This window comes from Pinus tabuliformis, chromosome 8 (assembly GCF_031772625.1).
Source record: "Pinus tabuliformis cultivar Carrire ecotype Pingquan chromosome 8, CPIR1, whole genome shotgun sequence".
NCBI lineage: Eukaryota > Viridiplantae > Streptophyta > Pinopsida > Pinales > Pinaceae > Pinus > Pinus tabuliformis.
Window position 1 is genome coordinate 74715791 of NC_142294.1, and position 7741 is coordinate 74723531.

A 7741-nucleotide genomic window follows, 5' to 3' on the forward strand; every position below is an offset into this window, starting at 1 on the left:
GAGATCTGTTGAACAGGTTTGGCATGACAGAATGCAATCCTCTTACTACTCCAATGGAACAAAACATAAAGCTCACATCCATTGAAGGAAAAGAATTTGAGGATGCAACAAAGTATAGATAGCTTGTAGGAAGTCTCAACTACCTATCTACTACCAGACCAGACATTTCATTTGATATTGGAATCCTCTCCAGGTTTATGCAAAAGCCTTGTGAGGGACAATGGTCTGCTGCAAAAAGAGTTCTAAGGTACTTGAAGGGAACTCAAGACTTTGGAATCAAGTATACACAAGACTTTGGAATCAAGTATACACAAGACTTTGGAATCAAGTATACACAAGTGGACAACTTCAGCTTGATTGGATACTCTCATTCAAACTTCGATGGAGACAAAAAAACTGGGGTATCCACTTCAGGTTATGTTATGAGTCTTGGATCAGGAGCTATCTCCTAGAGATCACGCAAAAAATCAGTTCCAACAGATTCCACAACAGAGGCAGACTATGTGACAGCAACTGAGGCAACAAAAGAAATTGTGTGGCTCAGGAAAATTCTTGAAGATTTGTAGGTAAAACAAGTACAATTGACTCCACTCATGATTGGCAACACCTCGGCAATAAAGTTGGCCAAGAACCCAAAGTTCCATGATTGAACGAAGCACATCAATACTAAATATCATCTTATTCGACATCATGTTGAGGCCAAAACAATCCATCTCCACCATTGTTCCACTAATGAGCAAATTGTAGACATCTTCACCAAAGCGCTTGGAAGAGAAAAGCTTGAAAGATTTAGAATGATGCTTGGAATCACCAACATCCCTTTGGATTAAGGGGGGGAATGTTGACACCTAATCATCAGGATTGGGTGAATAACTGAAATTGATGTAAATAAATAATATAAAATATGAAGAGTCACTGGGAGATGAAATGAACAGTCTCTCCCTCATGTATATAATAAAGACCAACCTGAATGAATATCATGAATTTTTTTGAGGAGTTACCTGCTGGTTTGATAGAAGTTACCACAAATTTGTCTTCAGGCCTAGGTACGATCTCCCAAACTCCATTCTTTATCATAGATTGATACTTTTCATTCATGGCATCCTTCCATTCTTGATGATTGACAACTTCTTTAAAAGTGGATGGTTCTGCTTCAATTAATTTTTCATGTAGGTTGCATACCTATAATATCATTTGGACTTCTTAATTTCCATGAATGTACCTTGAGTTTCTCCATGACCTTCTGCATCTAGAAGTGTAGACTTAAACCAGTTAGGTATTTTTCCAATTTTATGAATTACCACAGGTTGTATTGGTTCATATGGACCTTCATCTTCATGGTTTGATTCTTCTTCTTTCCTAGTAACTTCTTCTTCGAATACGGAATTTATTCACCATCAGAGTCCATAGGGAGATCCTCTGATTTCTTGAATGCAATACTTTCATCAAATATCACATCTCGACTGACTTCTATTCAGTGTCCTTCATTTATGTAGATCCTATAGGCCTTAGAAGAGTTATTGTAGCCCAAAAAGGTTTCCTTCATGACAAATGGATCCATCTTTTTTCTTTTATCCTTAGGTATATGTATATAGACAAGACAACCAAAAATTTGGAGATGATCTACGGTTGGTTTCTTTCCAATGAACACTTCCTCGGCAGTCTTGTTATCTAGAGACCTGTGGTGAATTTGATTTTGTATATATACAGTTGTCTTTTTAGCTTCACCCCATTGAAATTTCGGTAAGTCTTGATCATGTAACATTGCTTTTACACTTTCTTCAATGGATCGATTATTTCGTTCTGAAACTCCATTTTGTTCGAGATTATATGGGACTATCAACTCCCCCTTAATCCCGGACTCCTCACAGAAAGCTATGATTTCCCTAGATTTATATTCTTCTCCATTATCGAATCTTAATATCTTGATTCTTCTTTATGTAAGGTTCTCTACTTCAGCTTTACATTCTTGAAATTTAGTAAGTACTTCATCCTTGGATTTCATTAAGTAAACCTAAGTCTTCCTTGAATGATAGTCTATAAATGTGACATAATATAGATGAAATCTAAGTGATTTAGGTTCATAGGACCATAGACATCGGAATGAATAGGATACAATATTTATTTTGATCGTGAAGCAATGCTTCCAAATGGTCTCTTGGTGTTCTTACCCAATGCACATCCCTTGCATACCCCTTCGTGATATTCATTTAGGTCGGGGATTCCATCTACTATGGATCTTAGAGTGGGAATAATTTTGAAATGGAGATGACCAAATCTTCTATGCCAAAGTTCACATGGGATGATTTCAATGTGAACTAAAGCTTGAGCAAGAGGTGATAGCAACATGTAGAGTCTTTCTTCGTGAATCCTAATTACTCTAGCATTTTCTATGCTTGAGTTATTACTCCATACTACAACTTTTCCATCAATGAAAGCCACTCTATCACCTTTATCTTCTAGAATTTAAATGAAAAGTAAGTTCTTATGCAAACCTGGAACAAATAGGATGGTTTTGATATGAATATTTCCTCCATTTTCCAGCTCTATGGAGGTTGATCCAATTCCTCTCACAAGATAGCTCTTATTATCTCCAAGCCCTATGGAGTAATAAGACTTTCCTTTTGACAATTTTTTTAGTTTATTGTGATGCCCAATAATTTTCCTTGTGCTCCACTATCGATTACCCAAATGTTTTCATCTTGAAATGTGCCACTAAGCAGTGAGAAGAGTCCTTCGTCCTTTGTCTTGGTTGCTTTCGTCTTTGGAGTAAATAGGAGATTTCATTCTTTCTTTATACCCTTCTTGAGATTAATTTCTACCTTTGAACACTTCTTTAGGAACTTCTTCAATGTAATATAGATCTTCATAATGCCCTCTGCCAACCTTAGCTCTGATACTATGTTGATAAATCTATAGGGAAATGATTAGAGTGATTTCTCTTTCCTTGATAACTGCTTGTGATATATTTTTTTTATTTTTCTTACTTATTATTTTATTTACTTATTATTATGTTTGTATATCATCAAACAACTACCAAAACAAGAAGAAAAAGAACACAGAATATAGGTTGCAAGCCAGGTTTCCTCTACAATTGAGAGGAAAACCTGCAAATATCTTCTCTTTCTTATAGATTCTTCAATTGACAAATTCCAAGACCTCTAAACCAAGACCAATACCATCCAAGACCAATTCCAACCTTTCTGGATGATTTTCTTTCCTTGAACAAGTCAAACCCAATCAAATCTTTTCCAGTAGCACAACTTCGACCCCCTGCGATAGAATTCTGGCCTCCACTACAGACCTGAAATTTTCAGCCCTATATAAATTGTTGTTGCCACATGTGTGAACTTTGTTTAGACTTTCAAAGCTTCCTCGAACCTTCTCTTGGCTTTCTATTCCTTTTGGATCCTGAGGATGGCTTCTTCTGCCCTTTGCTTGACCTTATTTCCTTCTCTTCTTCAAGATCGAACTTGTAGAAGAATACCCTAGATTTGTTGCAGAAACCCTAACCTTCCTTCGCATGTGTAAGAGAGAAATAACCCAAAAACAAGTCTTCTTTGTCCTCTTCCTTATTCGTTGCATTCTTCTCATCCTATTTCACTTGGATGAGTGAGAGATGAATGTGCTTCAAGGAGGTCGATCTTCCTCCTTTATATAGGCTTCTCAAGGTGTACGTGGCTCCTCAAATTAGGTTGACTTTCTAGGGTATTTGTGACACTTTTAAGGACAAAAATATTTTTTTTTACAAGTTACAATGTGCCTGATGGGGTCTTCAACTTATAAAAATGATGCTTTTGACTTTTGACCTAATACCAACCCTAGAAGAACTCAATGGGGGCTTAACCTATAAAATAAAATACCTTGAGCATGAAACTCATGCTCTAATAATAATAATAATTTTCTTTCATTTTACAGTTTACAAGAATCAAAAGTACATTTCATATTTATGAAGACCGAACCTAGTTACACATTTTTCAACAGCAGGTTTATCTCCAATGAATATCATAGAATTGCCCATAGTGGTAGTGTTAAATTTAGTTAACAATGGTATGTTCTATGCTTAGCACAATTACTTTAATGTACTTTAAGTAGCCCAAAGAAAATTTCCAAATTAGTTTCCAATAGTAATCACATTAACCATAAATCACATTGACATTAATTGTGGATAAAACATAAAATAAAATGTAGAATACAAGCCAAGGGAAGAGGACACCAGTTTTGGTAGATGCTAGGGAAAAACCCTAGTGTGGGGAATACCCTTTGATCAATTCTTCTTATAATTATATCAAATGTTCATCACACGCAAAGAGTACAATAATACAAATTCAAATTCAAAATTGACTTGCCAAATCACTATCCAAAACAACCCTGTAAAATCTACAATATTGCTTCTTAGTCAACAACAGTCAAATCATACCTAACCAGGAAGCCAATGGTGGTCAACGGAGCAGAAAAATGTCCACTTGAAGCTCGTTCGAACCCAGTCATATTCATCCTTCCTTGCTAGTGAAATTCAGCCAAAACAGTAAAACAATATGTGGTCAAACTTGGTCAACTTGAAGTCAACCTTGTGGTTAAACAGGCCTGCGGTCAACACAAGTCAAAGTTTACTTTTTGCCTCGATTCTTGTGCCAAAAAATGTGGCCTGCTAAGATGGAAATTCTCCCTGAAAACCAAAGTCAAAGTCGACGTTGGTCAACACTAATCAAACTACAAAAATGTCTAAAATATTTGGCCCTTAATTTTGTCCAGAAATTCGACCTCCTCGCCACACTTGTGTGGGAGAGAGAATTCCCAATAGTTGTACGAACCAATGAGAGAAGGAGAAAGAAGAATGTGTGAGTCATGATGATACCAAATGAGGTGAGAGGTCACTTTTATTTATACAAGTCATTGAGGGTGAAGAGAAATGTCCATTAGACTTCAAGAGGCTACATGATGATGTGCCGAATTGAATAATTTTCACATGTATGGGAATAAATTCAAAAACACACTTTTTCTCATCCAAATTAGATGATATTTATATCAATTTTGGTTCTCTCGAAAATAGGAATTCAATGCAATCATCATCTCCATCAAATGAGTTGTCCCAACGTGGAATTTGGCCCCAATTTCTAATTTTAACACTCCCTCTCAACTAGGGAGAATTCCACCTTCCAATCCATTCATCAGCATATATCATCATGCCATCTTGTCATCATGAACCATCTATGTATATCATATCATCTATGCTCTATTGAACAATGATATGAATAATGAATAAGAATCGATCGAGAGTGAGTCATAATACCTTACCACTCTCCACTGACAAAAGTCAGTCCAAAGATAGAACCTTAATCAGACTTGATCCTAGATCAAGTTGTTGAACACCATACATCCTATACATAGGGTGTATGGAAGTACACGATGCGTAAATTGGTAGTGCTATGGTTCCTATCCACTTTCCCAAATCATTGGCCAGATGAGAGGTACTTCCCACGAGTCCTGGACTATATGGGTAGGATGTATTGTAACACCTTCCTCCCACATATACCCAAGAAACCAGCTAGATAGGGTAAGCATGTGATGAGAGGCCACTATGATATGATTCGACCTCCTAAGTCATGTTAAGGAAGAAGAACTGACAGAAACACACCATACAGACATTAATCATCAGCTACAAGACCTTGAGGAACCAATCCAATACTTTAGACAGCTTACCTTGAGGTCCCACTAAACATTTGGATAACTTAAGCTTCAAACTCTCCCATGCTATAGGCATGAGGACGACCGAAAACCCAAAGTCGCTCCCACAAGGTTGCCTTCCAATGACTAGAGACCAAAATTGTCAGTGTTATGCTAGTGACTCCAGGATTTGAGCCACTTTTTCAGGCCCAACTCCTAGGTCACTGCCCATAATTGAACCATCTCTTCAAATCAGTAAAATAACATGGAAATGACAATACTAAAGAAAATACTTGTTCAATACCTTGACTGGACCCCTAGTAGCCGTGATAGGCATTTCGTCAAACATATCACAAATATGTAATCTACATGTGTAAGTAACAGTTCTGAGCATAGGGGTCTCATACCATCTTAGATGAGAATCACTAAGAACCATTGATGCCTCAATACATCAACTGTCATTCCATCCATCAAGTCATAGATACATTGATCATTTAATTACAAGTAAAAACATGATGAAAGTCATACATGGTTGATGACATAAAACTAATACCTAACCAGCATAATAGAAGCAGAAATACTCATGAAAGTACAACCATATAGATCACATATAATCCATCAAAATGATCATAGAAATACAAGGAGAAATAACCCTTCATTAATGATGCAAAATCCAAACTTGGGATGGGACTTCCACATTCCAACCGACCATATAATGGCTGAGCCAAATTTCTCTTCAACCATTCACCCTCATGCCATATTCCAAGCATGAATGTGGGATCTCATAGAACACATTAATCAAAACTCATCTAGGGATTCCAAAGGCCACCCACCTAAAACCATCAAATAGTGATTCCACCACCTAGTCGGACAACACCAAAACCATCATCAGATTGGTCTCCATCCAAGCCTTCCGGGGCTTTTAGAGAATTTGTTCCAACAAAGGCTTCCAGGACTAGTAACTCAACCCATGGCTTATACAGGGCTTCCAGATCGTTTGTCTAATCAGGACTTCTAGGACTAGTAACGCAACCCACTAAGGGCATCCAAATCGTTTGTCCAACCAAGGCTTCCAGGACTAGTAACTAAACCCAAGTTGTTACAGGGCTTCCAAAGTGTTTGTCCAACTAGGGCTTCTAGGAACTAATAACTCAACCCAAGCTATGGAAACATGAGAACCAACCAAGACAAAAAAATGAAAATAAATCCACAATCACCATGGATATCCAGGAAATGGCAAGGCTAGGTAATCCTCTTTCAATCTCGTCCATCCTCCATGCCAATGACATATCACGACCAAAAATCCACATGCATATGCCATGCATTCTAAAACTAGTGAAGGAAACATACATGCAACTCGGTACCTGCAAGCAAATTTGATGTAATTGTTGATCCTGATGCGCTCTTGCACTTTCCTGCTCTTCCTTTGCTTTCTTGTTCCAAAATCCAAGTATTCCACACCCTCCAAGAGTGTTCCAAGAAAACTCTAAGTCTCCAAGAGTATGAGAGAGAGAATAATGAGAGATCTCCAAAACTAGAATGAAAAAGGTTACCAACTGATTCTTAGAAGCCTTTTTATGAATGGGGCCTCTATTTTATTCATTTTCCATTATTTTCCTTCAATTGCCTCCTCACATGCAACCTGTGACCTTTCACCTCCCTTTTCTCCTAATTTCCATTATTTTCATAAATAAAAGTGCCAAAAATGTCATTTTGCCTTTCCAAATCCTTATACATTGCCTTTGCCAATTTCCTTCGCCATAAAAAATCACAAGTGATCCCCATCACTAGGATTATGCCCAATGTTCAACTTTGAGTACGTGTCCCATCATCTATGGTTATTATTTTGCCTTTATTTAGTTTTATTACATTTAATTTTCACCAGGGTTGTTACAGAACCCTCCCCCTAAGGGGAACACCATCCGCAATGTTCAACAACACCTATATCCACAAAACTACTATAAGAAAAATATATACTGTTTATGGAGATTTATAACTTAGCTCGATGTAGTATTTACAATGATCAACCTGCTGAGAAGCAAACAACATGAAATATAACAACATAACATCATAA